Here is a 19,105-nt window from a genome sequence, read left to right as displayed (position 1 = left end):
TGTAGAGTCTGTCGGTGCCAGTGCCTGAGTCTTCTTGTCTGTATCACATGATTGTAAGGTTGCCATCAATGACAATACCTTCAATCACCTACAATTTCTCATTGGAGTGTGCATTTGCCAACAATCTCCCCCTTTGGCATTGATGGCAACACTCATGAGAAAAATCCAAAAAGAATATATCCAACAATGGTTTGCCAAAATTGTCTTACCAAAACTGTGTGCCCAAAAATGTGTGCTCCCCTTGAGCTAATGATGTCCTGTTCTGATCATTTTTCTCATCACACTACTCCCCCTTTGACATCAATGGAAAAGGTTGTCATTCGCTGTCAGTGGAGTGTGATTCCTACCTAGATTTTTGTAACCGGTGGGTTACAATCTAGAATATATCTGCCAAAACCAGATTTAAGCTATCGTTGAATCTTTTGTTTTCCTGTAATGCCTCTTGTGTTCTCTAAGTTGTACCGGTGAGTATGTGCATTTTCTGTTCCGGTGTCTTAAGTGTGGGAACCAGAGCCTTAGAGATTTTTTTTCTCAAAGAAATGAGGTAATATAGTTTAGGACCAAGTTTACATTTTAAGCTTTTTGCCTTATCCTTTATTCTTTCTTTATCCTTCTCTAACTTCTCAATTTTCTCTTCAAGATTTGTAATTTTCTTTTCTATCTCCAAAAATGAATCAGATGTACCTATCAGATTGTCAACAATATTGTTTATTTTAGTTTGAGTTTTGCTGATCTCTGAATCTATATCCTGTGTCAAGATGTCTGTTTTGCAAGTATCCCTGTACATTTTCTTAAAATCCAAAATTGTTTTTCCAAGTTCCGGTAATAAGGTGTCCATTTTCTCCTTACTCTTCTTCAAAATTTCCTCAAAGAATTTTTCTTTCTCCTTATTCATCCTTTCTTTGAATGTGTCTTCATTGATTTGATCAACTATCAAAATATTGCCGGTGATGAACTTAGACAGTGTGTCTAGTTGACCTAAAGAATCTGTATTATCCACTATGCATTTAGGTGCTACCAATTTAAGAATAGGGATTGTATCATCTATAGCCTCATAGGCTTGTGCATTGCACTCTGTGATCTTCTTTATTGAATCCAATAAGACCTCTGTCACATTTGTAGGCCATAATTATGACATTGAAGTACCAGATGTTTGCCCAACTATTTTCACAATATCCATGCTGTCGGTTGTAGTGATAACCTTTCTTGTTTCGACCTCTGGTAGGTCAGTTTATGTTTGTATTTCTATTAGCAAAGGTTTGGGCTTTTCAGTTTTAGTCGGTGGCACTATCTCTGTCTGAACTTGTGTTTCAGAAGGTTTCTCAGTTTGTACCTCTGCACTATCCATTTCCAGTTCTCTTGATTGTTTTTCAATTTTATCTATCGGTTCTTCTACTGTTTTACCTGTGGTGTCCTCTTCTGGTTGCTCTGTTAGAGTAGGTTTTTTCGTACTCATTTTTATATTGTTATTAACCTCAACCTCAACCTCAACATCTACAGCCGATGACTCAGTAGTCACTTCTTCCTTCTTATCCTCAGTGGTTTATCTATAAACCACAACATTTACTTCCTATGTGTCTATATTTACAGTGTACAAAATTTTGGACTCAGGATTTGTATCCTCTAGAGGAGTCTCCATACTCTCAGTAGTCAATTGATTATTTGTAGTTTCTACCGGTGGAGTATCCAAAGGAGGTGGGGTTAAGTTATCAGTTATTTTTAGGCTTGGAGGTCCACCTACCTTACCTTTCCCCTTATCCTTGTCCTTTTGGTATACCCTGATGGTTTTAGGTCTTAGTAGCTCTTCTTGTTTCTCTTTTTTTACAAAGAATATGTCCCATGCATCTATTGTTTCTTCAGAGACTTCATTCACTCTACCTGCCATCAGTGCTACATGCCGGTGAGCGGTTGAAAACACTGTCCGATTAGCCTCACTGATTAATTTGTATATTTCATCAGGTGAGTTAACTAGATGCACTGCAAGTAATTTTTCAATTTTTATTTTCTTATCCAGCTCAACAATGGCTACCCTTCTGGCTTCTAATCTTCTATACAAATTATTTGGTATTTCATCAATAATTTCCATCAAGAATTTCTTGTAAATGTCCAAGTGTAAAATTACACTATTTTCTATGCTTACTTTGTCATTAGCAGATAGTGTGTTGTACAGTTTGCTAATGTTTTTCAACTTTCCATCTTCTGCTATTTCACTTAAGAGTTTATCCAGTGGAGCAATATCTTTTTTTACCTTCTTTTTTTTAGGAGTCAACTTTTTCTCTGGATGCCTCACTATCTGTTTCTTTTGCCTTGTTTTCCTGGGTGTGGTTGAGGGTACTAGTGAGGGTTTTCTTTTTCTTTCTACCCTTTTGAATACCGCTGGTATTGTATATGGTGAAAATGGATAACAATAATAACAAGATTGAAAGGCTAAATGAATTCAACCACAAAACCCTAGCCTAACAATCAACAAAGATCCACCATAACATATGAAGATTACCTAAGACAATGTAAATCAAATGAAATCACAAAGATTATACCATCACATGTCCAATAGGGTTTTGATCTCCATTCTTCCTATCTCCATTGATCTTGCTTGATATATTTGCTCTCAGATTTTATATGCACAAGAGCTCAACAAAGAACGGAATGTGGTTGCAAGTAGGATCGTAGTGTAGTCAAAATGATCATTAGGGTTTGACAATGAAGGAAGCATCTCCTTATATAGAAGACACAATATGAAATGGAGGGATAAGATTGAGAGGTGTAAAAGGAGGTCAGTTATGATTAGAGGGTAGGTAAAAGAAATAATAAAATAATGAAAGAGGTAGGTAGTGTAGGAATTAAGAGATGAATGACATGTGTCATGTGTAGAAAAAGCTAATGAATTAATTAAATAAATAAAGATTTATTTAATTAATAGAAGAAGTAGGATAATTAAATAAATAAGAATATTTATTTAATTTAGGAAAAGGATAATTTAAATAAATAAATGTATTTATTTAAATGAGAAATAAGGCTAGAAGAGGATAAATGAATTAATTAAATAAATAAAGATTTATTTAATTAATAGAAGAATTAGGCTTAAGATAATTAAATAAATAAAATATTTATTTAATTAGACATGACAATTTTGGGTGTCTACATTTTGCCCCTCTTTGAGACAATGCGGCTTGTCGCGTTGTTTCAAAGAAGATAATATGAACTGATACAGAGTTGCCCCAGAATGGGAATGATATGCCCCCTCAAGAGATTGGATGAAAATGTCTGAAAAGATTGCAGACAATCTCTCTATAAGAAAGAAAGGCTAGAATGGACTAACCGAATAAAGTGACAAATTCACTGGATGAGGAAGACTGACTCGGGAAATGAAGGCTAAGGCTAGGGGTAGTCTATAAAATAGACCACAGGGGAAAATACATCCTCATTGTCATCTACACCTTCATGAGATCAAAGTGCAGAGCAAGAAAAGAGCAGCAGCAGTCAGCAGCGATGGCTTTCGTGCACAGATTCGACCACATTCGACGATTTCAGAGGCCAGCAGAGGCAGGAGAGCTGGTAAGTACCACCAAACCTCCTCGTACTTTGACGTATGTATTTTTGTCATTAATGCATGCTAGTTAGAGCAATAAATGCGCTTAGAAATAGGGTACAAAAAATTCTAAAATCGTGTAACCGCGTCTGCATCGGTGTCAGGCGCGTCTGTGTCGGTGCCAGGTGCGTTTACGTCTGGAACCGCGTTTGAGTCGAATGTGAGCGCGTCTGCGATGTGCAGGGGCATCTGCGTAGTATAGTCGCGTTTATGCACAGCCTAGGCACGTCTATGTCATATAGGCACGTCTATGTTTTTAAGGCACGCTTGTGCAATCTGTAGGCGCGTTTGTGTCAGTCAAGCGCGTTTGCGTTAAAAAAATGCAAGTTTTGGTCTCCGAGGTCAAATCGGCAGTTCTATGATGAAAATACGCTGTCGATTGGATAAGTTGTTGAGAGGATACACTCAAGCAGGTCCTCTAGGAAGACTAGGATAGATCAAGGCACTTTGTGATGAACAGTGAGCACCAAGATAGAGTACTTTGTGATGAACAGGGAGTATCCAAAGTATGAGCAGCACTTTGTGATGAATAGGGAGTGCAAATGTGAGTAACACCTTGTGATGAACAGTGAGTGTCACACACGTAGTACTTTGTGATGAATAGGGAGTACTACTAGGATAGAAGCAACATTTTGTGATGAACAGTGAGTGTCACTAGGATAGATAACCATATGCATTTAGATAAAAAGTAGCATTTTGTGATAAACAGTGAATGCCAACATGACTGACATAATTGATTGGCTTGACTGCAGGAGTATTTGCCTATGTTGGAGTCACGGGAGAGATTCCCGTCGACACAGAGACTGCGACCTGAGTTGTCATTTCAGGACAGAGCTGCCATCGAGGAGATGGGTTTGAGACATCTATTGTATGTGCCTGAGTTTCGGGCAAACATGGGTTTGCTGACTGTGCTTGCTGAGAGATGGCACTCGGAGACGTGCACCTTCCATTTGCCGATGGGTGAGATGACAGTCACCCTTGAGGATGTCTACAGGATTCTGCATATACCGATTGATGGAGATTTGATTCCATATGATCATGATGGAGATCGGGAGGCCTTGAGACGGGTGTTCCAGGATCCCAGACTGGAGATGAGGGCAGGACACGTGGCATGGGACACCATGACCGCCATAGGGTTAGCATTGCCGGCCGTGATCGGAGGAGCGATCAGTGGATTCTTGTGTCTGGACAGGGTGACACGGGGATTGGCTGTGGGCTGGGGGGGAGCACTGGAGACACTGGTGACACATCACACTAGATATGCCTGGGGACCATGTGTATTGGCCCACCTGTACTATGAGCTTCACCAGTTTGTCTATCACGGGTCAGTGGGATTGGGCTACGGGGTGACACTATTGTAGGTATGGGCTTATGAGCATCTGCCAGTGATGAGGCCGATACACTTCCGAGGCAGGGGACATGGATGCAGTTTTGTGCATTTGTATGACATGATCACCTCGCAGCCGCGGATTGGCAGGTTGGAGCATTGGCGACGGGTGCTGGATGATATCGATGTGGTCATATGTAGACCATATCTAGGCTGCGAGGAGTGGGAGGATGATGCAGTGGAGCTGCCCTACACCTTCCGGAGCAGGTACCTGATTGGGCGGATGCCCTATGTATTAGAGAGGCAGCTTGTGGACAGGGTATGCAGGCAGTATGGCAGGATCCAGAGGATGCCATGGGGCTCGGGTATGTATGCCCGCACAGTCAGAGATCAGGTGCAGTTTGGGCCTCTACTGTCATATGATCAGGCAGTCACACAGCTGGCAAAGATGGTGCCCTTACCCTGGGACATGTGGCCAGAGGTCGACGATGCCGGGATGGATGCTGAGTATTCAGCATATTGGGCGGAGCATCCATTCCCATGACTGACAGATCCAAGGGAGCTGTTGGATGGAGATGGAGGTGGGGACGATGATGATGATGGCAGAGGTGATGGGGGTAGAGGCCGACGGAGGCGGAGTGGAGTAGTTGGGGAGAGGAGGGTTGCACCTCAGAGAGAGGGTGGAGAGGAGCAGCAGGCTCGGGTGGTGAGGGGTCGCGGTGGATTACCCCTACAGGTACCAGCAGCATAGGATCCCAGGCAGAGACAAGGACAGGGACAGGTGCAGGGACAGAGGCATGTATAGAGATAGGTACCCATACAGGCACCAGTACAGGTACCGATACAGGGGCAGGCACCTACAGAGGGAGAGCCACAGGCAGAGGCAGAGGGTGGGGATCCAGAGGAGGATGAGCTGATTGAGCTCAGGGAGATCTGCTAGGGCCAGGTAGATGAGATATAGGAGCTGGAGAGGGAGAGGGATCGGCTCAGGACGAGGCTCAAAGATACTGAGCGAGAGAGAGATCAGGCTATCCAGCGCTATACAGAGGCTAAGACAACGCTGAGGGCCGAGAGACAGGCAGCGGAGGACACAGGGGCAGGATATGCATATGTCCTGCAGGCCGGAGAGGAGATAGGGTACTGGAGGGACCTCTACTACGGTGCAGTGCCAACAGATCAGTGGGCGAGGAGCTTCCATAGACCGTCGCGTACAGCGACAACTACGGGAGGGAGTCGGAGGAGGCAGACATCTAGTGGTGGGGTCATGGGTCCTCCACCACCACCAGATAGAGGGGGCAGGCAGGATGATCCTGGGGTGGGTCCTTCAGGGGCTCAGATTCCATCGAGGCCAGGCGGCTCTGAGGGAGGGAGTTCATCATAGCCTTAGAGGGCTCCCATTGTATCAGTGTTGTACCATTCTTTTGTATTGTAGACACCTGTGGGTGATTGTAGCCATATGATTTTGACATCATTGTATCATGACACTTTATATATATATATGAGATGATTCATCTTTGCGGCAACTATATGCATGTGTACCTATGTGATGAGATGTTCTTATATGATGCTTATGATATGGATGCAAATATGTATGTAATGCAATATTTTTGTTCTTTTATGTTTTAAAATGTTATGCCAATGTAAAGGTAAATGTATGTAATGCATATGAATATGATAATGCAAATGTAAATTGTGCTAACAGGTGTTGTGTGTAGAATGTGATGCAGTTGTGATATCTATATGTATGTATGAAATGCTTATATGTGGTAATGTAGGTGCAGCTACATGAAATGCAAATGTTTTTGGTGTGTCATTATATTCAGTCATGTGATAGCAGGCTACGCGGACTCGAGAAGGATGATGGAAGTCAATCAAGAAAGGGGGGATAAAAGACAGAAGATATGAAAGTGAAAGAGCTTCTTGTGCGTTATCATCATTGAGCTTTATTATGGCAAGTAGGTTATGACAATCGAGGCATATGTTCGACCCAGAAAGTCATTGTACCTGTTTGCATGGAGATAAGACAGTCACAAACAAGGAATACCCCAGTTCACACTAGACTCACAGTGTCCTCATATCCTTGGACAAGTCATAGCATTACTAAGAGACAATCCACAGACAGCAAATACAAATAGGTGACGATACCCCATCCTCGCCTTTCTAGTCAAAGACATCTTGGAGATAGAATCTCTAGTCAAAGACATCCTGGAAAAGCTAAAAGACATGTCACCAAAAGAGATGAAATCAAAAGAAAACCAAGACTCGAAACCAACATCCACTGTAGTCCTCAAGTTTAGTTTCTCTTGTCACTTATATAAGTCTTATTTGATTGTGGTCACAATGTTTACTTTCACAGAAAGGATAGATAGCACTGAACCATAATGTTGTCTGAGTCTGTTGAAAGATTTGATTTGTTGAAGCCCATTGTTTTTGCTGTCTCATTTGAAATTGACTGAATCCATGAAACTGATACTTTATTGTGGAGAAGATGAAACTTTATTGTGGATCTGTGATGCAGATGTTGCTTTTATTGCGTATTGTGCGTGAATAGACTGAAGAAAGCTGGAAGAAACTTTACTCCTTGAAACATGTGATGTTCTCGGTTCCACACCCATCACTAGACGTAGGATTTGCCTTAGCCACAGATAGGATCTGATTTATTATGGATGGAAAGGGATGTGAAAAGGGAGGTTTATTATGAATGGCTAACCAATCTTAGGTAGATAAATAACAAGCCATGATGGGACTGGGTAAGTTTATTATGGATGAATAGGTTGTGAGTGTGTGCAAAGTGAAAGGATGAAAGAGAATCCTGAAGGAGGGAGGAGCAATGTCTCTACGCATGGCACTGGTGACCCAGTTTTCACCATGGTACTTGCCTAGGGCACCACCAAAGTGGTTTTCACCGTTGGACGAAATTATTTCTCTTTACTTTTTTTGATTTTTCAATATTTTTTGTGTCACAAGGCGCCTGTTTGCCAGGTTTTCACCAAGTAACGATTTTTTTGTTTTATAATTTTTTTTTGTATTTTTGAATTAGGATACTCTGAAGAGTTATGTGTAAAACCTGCGAAGGTGCATGCTGTTGATAGGATCCTCCAAAGGTTCACCTTCTGTAGTTGAGAGCTAATATGCCCCAAATCCATAGGCTGTTGTGATGATGTAAGGACCAAGCCAATTTGGTTCGAACTTGCCCTTCTTCTCTCTGTCTTGCTGATTCTTGGGGTTTTCTTTGAGAACCAAATCACCTACCTCAAATGTGCGAGGCTTGACCTTGTGCTTGTAGCTACGACTCATTCATTGTTGGTAAGCCTTGAGATGATTAAAAGCAGTTTGTCTCCGTTCATCCAACAGTTCTAGTTCTTGTAAGCGAGAGACCCTATAGTCTTCATCAGTGATGATGTTTTGTAAAGAGACCCGTAAAGAAGGTAACTCAACCTTAATAGGCAAGATGGCTTCAGCGCCATAGACAAGTGAATAGGGTGTAGCTCCTGTAGGTGTGCGGACACTTGTGTGGTAGGCCCAAAGTGCAGGATTGAGTTGGATATGCCAATTACGGCCAGCGTCGTCGATTGTCTTTTTGAGGATTTTAAGGATTGTTTTATTAGACGCCTCAGCTTGGCCATTACCTTGGGGGTAGTACAGTGTGGAGAAACGATGGGAAATATGGAAGCGGTCACAGAGCTCATGAACATCCTGATTTTTGAAGGGACGCCCGTTATCAGTGATAATGGAAACCGGAATACCGTATCGGCAAATGATATAGTTAAGGATGAATGTAGCAATTTGTTTTCCAGTAACTTGTGTGAGAGGCACGGCTTCAATCCATTTCATAAAATACTCTGTGGCTGTGATAATGAATTTATGTCCATTAGAAGAAGGAGGGTGAATCTTGCCTATGAGATCAAGTCCCCACTGACAAAAGGGCCAAGGAGACGCAAGTGGTTGTAGTTCTTGTGCTGGCGCATGTATGAGGTCTCCATGAATTTGACATTGCTTACATTTCTTGACAAACTGATATGAGTCTTTTTCCATATTGGGCCAGTAATATCTAGTCCTAATGAGTTTCTTGGCCAAGGTAGGACCACTAGCATGTGGACCACATATCCCTTCATGCACTTCATGTAACGCAATCTGAGCTTCGTCGCTTTCTAGACATCTAAGAAGAGTGCCATCTAGACCTCGCCTGTATAGGATATCAGCTAGAATGACATATTGAGAAGATTGGCGAATGAAGGTGCGGCGTTGGTTATTTGATAGATTAGGAGGTAAAGTATTGTCGCGAAGGTATGTGAAGATGGAACCATATAACTGGGATTCAGGACCAACAACACATATCATTTCAGTAGGAGTGATCTCATATGAAGGAACCAACAAGTTATCCACCAAGAACTCATAGTAGGTCTCATTTTGAGGTAGATCAATCAATGAAGCGATTGTAGCCATGGCATCTGCGGCGCGATTCTACTCTCTTGGTATCTGCTCAAAATCTATCCTTGTGAAGTATTGTTTCAAATCATCCACCATTTGTTTGTAAGGCATTAATTTTTCATCTTTTGTTTGGTAATTATTAGTTGCTTGACGGATGACAAGTTGAGAATCCCCAAAAACACGAAGTTCCTAAATCTTCCACTGAACTGCAATTCGTAATCCAGTTGTTAATGCTTCATATTCCGCTATATTGTTAGTGAAAGGAAATGATAAGCGGTATGATTTTGGTATAGAATCTCCTTGAGGAGTTATAAAGAGAATACCAGCTCCCGCCCCATGCTGTGTATATGAGCCGTCAAAGTATAGTTGCCATGGCTTTGCATGTGACATTGTCAAAATGGATTCATCTGGAAATTCTGAATTTAGAGGAACATCATCAATCATGGGGGCATCTGCTAATTGATCCGCGATGGCTTGTCCTTTTATTGCTTTTCTGTCCACATACTCGATGTCGAATTCACGAAGGATCATTACCCATTTGGCCAGTCGCCCAGTAAGTGTTGCTTTATTGAGAAGGTATTTTAATGGATCTATCCTTGCAACTAACTTATTCTTATGAGTAAGCATGTAATGTCGTAATTTCTGTGAAGCAAAGACCACAACAAGACATGCGCACTCAATTGGCGTGTATTTTAGCTCGTATCCCACCAATGTGCGACTGATATAGTATACTGCTTTTTCCTTGCCTTCAGCGATTTGTTGTGCTAAGAGTGCCCCCAATGCTGTTGGAGTAGCTGATATGTATAGTAATAGTGGTTGATCTAGAACTGGTGGCATCAGAACTGGCGGATTTAGAAGATAATCTTTGAGCGTCTGGAAAGCCTGTTGACAGTTGTCATCCCATTTGAATTTGATGTTTTTATGTAGCAGGTGCTGAAAAGGATTACACTGATCTGCCAGTTGTGCTATGAATCTTTGGATGGACTGGAGTCTGCCTTGTAAAGATCGAAGTTGACTGATATTTCTTGGTGGTGGCATGTCCAAGATAGCCTTGACTTTTGCTGGATCGGCTTCAATTCCTCTTTTGGACACAATGAATCCTAGGAGCTTCCCGGAGGTTACTCCAAAGACACATTTCTTGGGGTTTAATCTTACTTTGTATTTTTCCAACCGATCAAAGGCAACTGAAAGTATGTCCAAATGTGTATTTCTGTCTATTGATTTGACCAAGAGGTTGTCAACATAATCTTCCACAGTTACATGCATGAGATCATGAAAGATAGTAGTCATAGCTCTTTGATATGTAGCACCTACATTCTTTAACCCGAAAGGCATGACATTCCAGCAGAAAGTTCCCCACGGACAAGTAAATGCTATTTTATGTTGATCCTCGGGTGCAATTCTTATCTGATTATAGCCAGAGAATCCATCCATTAATGATAGCATTTCATGACCTACTGTGAGATCAATAATCAAGTCAATGTTTGGTAATGGAAAGTCATCCTTTGGACAGGCTTTATTGATGTCTCTAAAATCTGTGCAAATTCTGATGCTGCGATCTGGTTTACTGACAGGTACCAAGTTAGAGATCCATTCAGGATAATCAATTGGACGTATGAATCTGACATCGAGTAATTTGTCAAGCTCTGCTTTGACTAGTAATGCCACTTGTGGATGCATTTTTCTCAATTTCTGTTTTACTGGTTTTGCCCCTGGTTTGACTGTCAGATGATGCATTACCAAATCTGGATCCAATCCAGGCATATCAGCGTATGACCAAGCGAAGTTGATTTGTCGCTCTTTGAAGAAACTTATGAATTTCGACCTTTCAGACTCTGTCAGTGATTGAGCTAGGAATATGTTGTGTGGAACCTCTTCTGTACCAATGTCTGTTTTGATAGTCTCCTCTACCAACATGGATGATTTTTCCTCATATGATGCTGGGAGAATGTCGAGCCTTCCATCTTTGGGCGCCTTAGAGAGGTTTTCACCCTCAGATACGTCCTTTCTTTTTACTTTTTTGGGGTCAGATAGCGCCACAATGTGGTTTTCGCCATAAGACCCTTGATTTGTTCTTATTTTCACATTTTTGCGACTGGAAGGTCCGACACCCTCACCAAAATATGCCATGTTGTTGAGTTCTATAGTGTATCCTGCTTTATGGTCTCCAGAGGGAAGATCATCTCGTATGCCTAGATAATCAATAAAAGCTTCATCGTTTTGGAATGTATCCAACTGTGGAGGTCCTTCATTATCCCAGTCAATGAGTTGGTGATGAACAAGGGGAAGACCGTTAATGTCTTCGAAGTTAGCGGGGCTAAGAGTGAAGATGTTGTTATATTCGGGTATGTCAAGGTAATTATCGAGGTCATCGATGGCACTCTCCTCATCAGTCTCGACCGCGAACGAATCCAAATTATCATCACTAGTAGCGCATTCCAGAACAGGTGTTCTCATCCTATGTGATTTCAACCTAGAACCTTGAGACAAGGACTGTATAGACTCCTCATGGGTTGTTTCTTGACCAACTCTGAACTTTTTATAAAATTCCTCCTCTTCTGTGGGTTCATCTGGCTCTCTGAATGTCTCGGTGAGCTCATAGTCACTGGAGGATTTGTCTGAACCCCATTCCCATTCGTTGGAGTCTGTGGAATAGCGATCCTCTTGTTGAATTTTGGCAATTTTGATTCGTGATGCCTCTTCTGTCCTTTTAGTGTGGATCTTGGAAGTCAGAAAACCAAGTCCCTTCAAGCGTTCCCTTTTTACAGTCAATTCAGGTTGTAAGGGCTTCATAACGCCTTCTTTTCGTAGCCCAAGAGGGCTTTTTCCATCATACCCGAATTTTTGTAGAATCTTGAAGCCTTTGCCATATTTCTCATAGGGTATATTGATCTGATCTTGTGTGTCATCTTCAATGTCTTTGTAGAGCATTTTATATAAACCTTCCTCTTCCAGTTCGCCCCATCTTTGAAAGGTAGTAGGATCTCATTTGAATACCATGATGGATATTTGCTTGTTAGGATGTGGCCTTCCATATTCTTTTGGAGAGCTCATGACTTGTCATAAATACATGGTCCGATTTAAAGTGTATTCTCCCATGCCTTTGTCCTGAAATCTGCCTTTAAGTTCACCTTGTTTTGATGTCGAAGGTTTCAATGACTCAGGATCAATGTATGCCGAAGAAGGAACAACTTCACGATTACTGGGAATGATGGTCTCAGTATGTGATCTCAAGTTATTGCAATATATGAACGGATTAGGAACGCCGTTAACTGTTACTTCGACTCCATTGTGAGGAAACTTAATGCATTGGTGATATGTCGATGGGACTGCTCTCATTTCATGAATCCAAGGACATCCTAGCAATATATTATAAGTGAGGTCTAGATCTAGAACTTGACAAACCACATCCTTTGTAATTGGCCCAATTCTTAGAGGTAAGGTGACTGTGCCCTTGGATGAGCGCTCTTCATCATCATATGCCTTGATGGTGATTTGATTTGTTGAATTCACAGCTTTATCGGAATATCCCAATTGTTTAATGGTGCTCAATGTACAAATGTTTAGACCAGCTCCTCCATCTATCAGGACTTGCTTTATTCGATGTTTGTGTATGAAGGCTTCAATATGTAATGGTGCATTATGTGGCTGACTTATAGAGGCGTCATCGGCTTCTGTGAATGTGAGGGAATGTGGAATGGAAAGGTATCCCACCATGGCTTGAAACTGGTCCACGTTCAGATCAGTAGGAACGGCGGTGTCTCTCAAGATTTTGTCAAGAATAGCTTTATGAGCAGGGGATATGCGTAAGAGTTCAAGTATGGAGATGAGCGCGGGTGTCTTCCCTAACTGTTCTACAAGGTCATACTCAGGTTTGGTTGATGAAGAAGCAATTTTTTTAGTGGAGGCACCTGGCAATGTAATTTTACCTCGACGAGTTGTAACATGACATTCAGAGGTAGGTCCGGAAGAAGATCCAACACCTCTTAGGACAATCTTGGGTCTCTGAGGAGGATTCTCAGGGTTTTTGTTCTTGATGGTAATAGTAGAGATATGATTGTCCATCGAGATATGATTGATAGTTGAATCATAGTTGTAAGGTGCTCTAGTATAGTTGGTCTGATCATCTGTGACTTTGGCTTTTCCCTTGTCATGTTTTGGGAATGGTTCCTTAAACATCTCATGTTCTTGATTAGACGAATGTCCCTCAATCTCAATATCACCTCTATCAATGAGATCTTGTACAATGTTCTTCAGTCGATAACAATTACCTATTTTATGACCCTTGCTCTTATGAAATTCACAATACTCATCATCATTCCACCAATTCGGCTTAACCTTTGGTTCATATGGAGGAAAATCTGGAACTGTGATCACTTTGTTTGCCACAAGCTTTTTGAAAACTGACTCAAGTCGTTCTCCCAACGGAGTGTACTTCCTTCGTGATCTGGAAGTTGTTTGAGTATTCACTTGATTGTTTGTAGAACTTGATCCTGAAAAAATGAATTTGGGTCGCACTGTGTTGGCATCAACAACACCATCATTGACTGTGTTCTTGTTTTTGTTCCAAAATCTTGGCTTGTCTTTTCCTTTAAAGTCATCTTTGTTTTCCTTGAATATCTTAATGACTCCTTGTTCAATTAGAACCTTTTCTGTCGCTAAGCCTTTTTCAATGACGTCCTTGAAGGTGGACAAACAAGCTTTTCTTAGATCATAACCAATGTCTTTGTTAACATTTTGGGTGAACATTTCTACCATTTGTTTTTGTGGAATTTCACAAGAGCATCTGCCGGCTAGATTTCTCCATCTTTGCAAAAATGATGCAAAGGACTCTCCTTCTTTTTGCTTAGTGTTGCACAAAGTAGTGACTGATATGTCTGTCTCTATATTGTAGGAGAAATGTTGAATAAATGCCTCTGCTAAGTCACCCCATGACTTAATACCAGGTGGAAGTTGGGAGAACCATTCCATAGCTTGATCACCTAAGCTTTGTGGGAATAATCTCATCAAATATGTCTCTTCTGCTGCTACCTCAATGCAAGCTGTGAAAAATTGTCTTATGTGTGCCTTAGGATCCCCTTTTCCTCTATATTTGTCAAATTTAGGTGTCACAAAATGTGTAGGAAATGGAGGCATTGGAATGCTCTTGTCAAATGGATAAGGACATATGTCTCTCATTGTGTATGTTGGCTTTGGTGCATTTATGTCCTCCATTTTCTTTTGTAAGTCTCTTATTTGTTGCTCCAAATTGCTCTTAGGTGGAGATCGACTTCTTGGACCATATCCTATGTTTGAGGTACCCATTGGAGGAGGAGCATGTTGCATATATGGATGATATTGATCATACACATGTTCATATGGAGGAGGTCTATAGTGATGCTGCATATATGGACCACTTGGTATGGATTCATGTTGAGGAACACCATATCTATTTTGCGCATGTATACCATACTCTACAGGCATGTCATGTTCTATTGTATTGCCCCCAAATTTGACATGAGGTTTCCTTGTGTCCAAATTTTGAGCATGCCTTGGAATATCCCATTGCTTTGGTGGTTGATCTTTAGCATTGATATGTGATTGAGCATATTTTTCTCCATAAGATTTCCATAATGGTCTACGAAGGTGAGTATCATATGTTTGACCATATGTATGTGGGACCTTTGGTTTTTGAAGCAAAGCTGATGGTGATTCAGGTACCATATGTGGTCCTCTATTTCCTCCACTATTAGGTCTCCTTTGATCCATATTGGAGTGAGGTTGTTGCAAAGGTCTATGTTCCATTATTTGAGACATGTCAAAATCATGAGGTATCTTGGCTCCACTTTGTGCCATCATGTGTAAGAAGTATTGTCTATCTCTCCTCATTATTTCCTCAACCAATCGATTGAAATGGGGATTCATAATGGATTCTTCCACATCTGCTGAATGTACTGAAAAGTTGTCCACATTGTCATTTTGTGTAGCATTGTTGTTTATAGTGTCCATGTTCTCAACATTTGGATTGTTTCTATAGGCATCCATGTCAGGTAATGTAGTGTGCTCCGGATTGAAAAATAAATCATTGTCATACTCATAAGAACTCATGTTTGCGGACTCTTGAGCCTCTTTAGTTTCTCTCCTAGATTTTTGAAGACGGGTTTCAACCATGAACTAGGTATTGACCAAGATGTGTGAGACTAGATGAAAAATGGAAAGAGTATGGAAGACCAAGAGTTGGATGGAATGTAAATGAGTCTGAAGTGTACTTGCAATGTCCAAAGTGTAAGACCAAGTATGTATGTAGTAGAGTAGGTGTGACTTCCAAAGAGAGGATAGTTTCTCTTGATGAGGTAAGTTGACCTTGATGAGGGACCACTTAGCAAAGTGTTGTTGTATGTAGTGTGTTGACAAAGTATGATGAGGACAAGCAAGTGACCTTTTGACTCAAGTTTAGACAAGTATGAATGTAACATGAGATGTGAAGCAATGATGGACTATGTGAGACCCAAGGACAGGTTGAATGCTAGATGAAACCTGAAGAAACAACCTAGGAAGGTCAAGTATTCCGAAACTGATTTCTTTTGTTTGCTGGACTGTGAAATTTTCTTGCAATTTTGAACACAGACGCGACTGTATACTTCACAGACGTGGTTTTCGGACACAGACGCTAATCTGTTTAACCCAGATGCGCTTCTAAGATTTTCTTGTTTATGTTTGCTGGACTGTAAAGATTTTTGCAATTCTGGACACAGACGCGACTGTATACTACACAGATGCTGTTATCTGACACATATGGGTTTATATTCAACACAGACGCTGTTATAAACACAGACGCTATTCTGCCCTTCACAGACGCGGTTAGACAATGCAGACGCTGTTAAAACAGACACAGACGCATTTCTGTAAAATTTGTGCAATTTTTCCAATCTATGAAGTCATTTTTGTTGTTACTCAATCTGACTGTTTGACTATTTTTCATGACAAGAGGACACAATGTTGATGAGGAATCAATGTTTGCTAGTGTTTAGACTCCAAAATGACTCCAAGAAAAGTGTGCTGTTTGATGTAAAAATGTTTTGCATACACTTGAAGACACAAAAGACACAATGTTTTGCTGTTTGGTCTTGAATGTTTTGAATGTTTAACATAAGTCAAGCACAATTCTTATGGCTGCCCAAGACAATAGTTGTTGATCCCACATGGGGTTTTACCCCCGAGGCTACGCTATTCAGAGCAGATACTTAGATGCTTGACCTCACTGGCTCCACCCTCGGCACTCACTTCTCGGGTCAGCCAAGCATCAGTCCCCATGAAAACTCCCCATGGCGAACTTTGTATCTCTACTAAGAACCGTATGTGTGTGGGCCGCTACCAGAGGTCCGAACTCCTGCCCCAACAACTAGAAGGATTTGGGTATCTAAAACAAAATGGTGCTAGTAAGGGCATCCGCTCGTGTGGCCATACATGCGGCACTTTCAGCTCTGTAAATACAGAAGGCTCTCAGCTGGTAGGGGTTACGCCCTACAACTGATCAAATAAATTTGATCAAACGGGTTTATGGGGAGACATAGTGTCGGTATGAACTAATCAGCACACGTTATTCATAGTTTTCACCATGAATACATTTGATTATAGTGGTTCGGATGAGGTGGGTTTTCCTCGCTACCACTTGGGTTGTCCTCTTCTCACTAGTAGTCCTAATGACCACACGGGAAGACAGGCCCTCTAAAGATTAAACAAAAAGAGCCTATTGCTCAAGACACAAAAGACAATGATTCAGTTTTAGTGCACCAATGGAAGTGTTTGCTAGTCTATGAAAACAAGGCACACAATAAAAATCCAAAACTCTTGCCAAGGACCTGCAACAAAGAGTTGTTAGTAGTTTGGGTTGTTTTCAAATGATCACCCCTCCCTGCAAGCACACAAGTTAGGTAAATTTTTAAAACCCAAAAGACTTTGTGAAAATAGGGGCCTTCAACCAAATGTTTTGCATCCAAGACAAGCTGCACCAATTTTGTTAGCTAGATCTGAAAATGTTAGTCCAAAAGTAAACCAGATCTGAAACCCTAAATGCAAAATCCAAAAACCGAATCAATAAAATTTCCAAAATTTTGAAACAAGCAATACACAGACGTGATTACCTCCTACGCAGACGCGACTCCAAAATAGAAACGTGGTTCTGTGAGACACAGACGCAATTAAGAACCACAGACGCATTTTCTGTACGCAGACGCGGGTGAATACGACACAGACGCGCTCCTGTAACACTGACGTGGATAAAAAAAGACACAGACGCACCTATCCTGGAACCTGCAAAATGAAATATTGACAAAACACAGACGCAGATAAAGTTGTCTCAGACGCGCCTGAAAATCAAAAACGCGATCCGAAAGTGTGCAGACGCGAAAATACCAAAAATGCTGCCAAAATGTCCGATCTGCAACTTCAAAACACAAGATCTGCAACAAGGAGGTTAAATGCAAAGGGACAAGAGTCTCACTGGGCGTGCCAAAATGTATATGGTGAAAATGGATAACAATAATAACAAGATTGAAAGGCTAAATGAATTCAACCACAAAACCCTAGCCTAACAATCAACAAAGATCCACCATAACATATGAAGATTACCTAAGACAATGCAAATCAAATGAAATCACAAAGATTATACCATCACATGTCCAATAGGGTTTTGATCTCCATTCTTCCTATCTCCATTGATCTTGCTTGATATATTTGCTCTCAAATTTTATATGCACAAGAGCTCAACAAAGAACGGAATGTGGTTGCAAGTAGGATCGTAGTGTAGTCAAAATGATCATTAGGGTTTGACAATGAAGGAAGCATCTCCTTATATAGAAGACACAATATGAAATGGAGGGATAAGATTGAGAGGTGTAAAAGGAGGTTGGCTATGATTAGAGGGTAGATAAAAGAAATAATAAAATAATGAAAGAGGTAGGTAGTGTAGGAATTAAGAGATGAATGACATGTGTCATGTGTAGAAAAAGCTAATGAATTAATTAAATAAATAAAGATTTATTTAATTAATAGAAGAAGTAGGATAATTAAATAAATAAGAATATTTATTTAATTTAGGAAAAGGATAATTTAAATAAATAAATGTATTTATTTAAATGAGAAATAAGGCTAGAAGAGGATAAATGAATTAATTAAATAAATAAAGATTTATTTAATTAATAGAAGAATTAGACTTAAGATAATTAAATAAATAAAATATTTATTTAATTAGACATGACAATTTTGGGTGTCTACAGGTATATCACTCTCAGAGGAAGTTTTGACCAGTGAAAGATGAGCTTCCGATTGAAGTCCTTCCAACTCACTTTCTTTTATACTAGTTTGTTTCAAGAATCTTCCTTAATTGCCTTTACCTGTCGGGTTCCTTTCCTTACTGTTTCTTCAACCTTCTTGACTATTTTCCTAGATTGAATACCACTTTCTATTGTTTTAGCACTACCAAAGACTTTCTCAGATGGTTCTTTTGGTGCTTCAAGGAGGGCTTTTGCATAAGTTTCAATAATGTTATCATTTGTCTCATAGCCCATTTCAGTTACCCAGATTGTCCTAGGGACAACTGCCTCCATCCAAATTTCACCCTTTTTAATTACAAAGAAAATTTCCTTTTGATATTTGTCTACAATAGCCTGTGACAGTCTTACTCTAGTCTTCATTCGAGCCTTCAGTGCTTGAAAATGTTCATTTATGTTTTTCTCCCTGTTTTCTCCCATGTTGTTCAATAGATCCAATAGTTGCTT

The sequence above is a fragment of the Cryptomeria japonica genome, chromosome 8 (assembly GCF_030272615.1).
Source record: "Cryptomeria japonica chromosome 8, Sugi_1.0, whole genome shotgun sequence".
Lineage (NCBI taxonomy): Eukaryota > Viridiplantae > Streptophyta > Pinopsida > Cupressales > Cupressaceae > Cryptomeria > Cryptomeria japonica.
The sequence above is the reverse complement of the archived record's forward strand: the minus strand, read 5'-3'. Positions refer to the sequence as shown.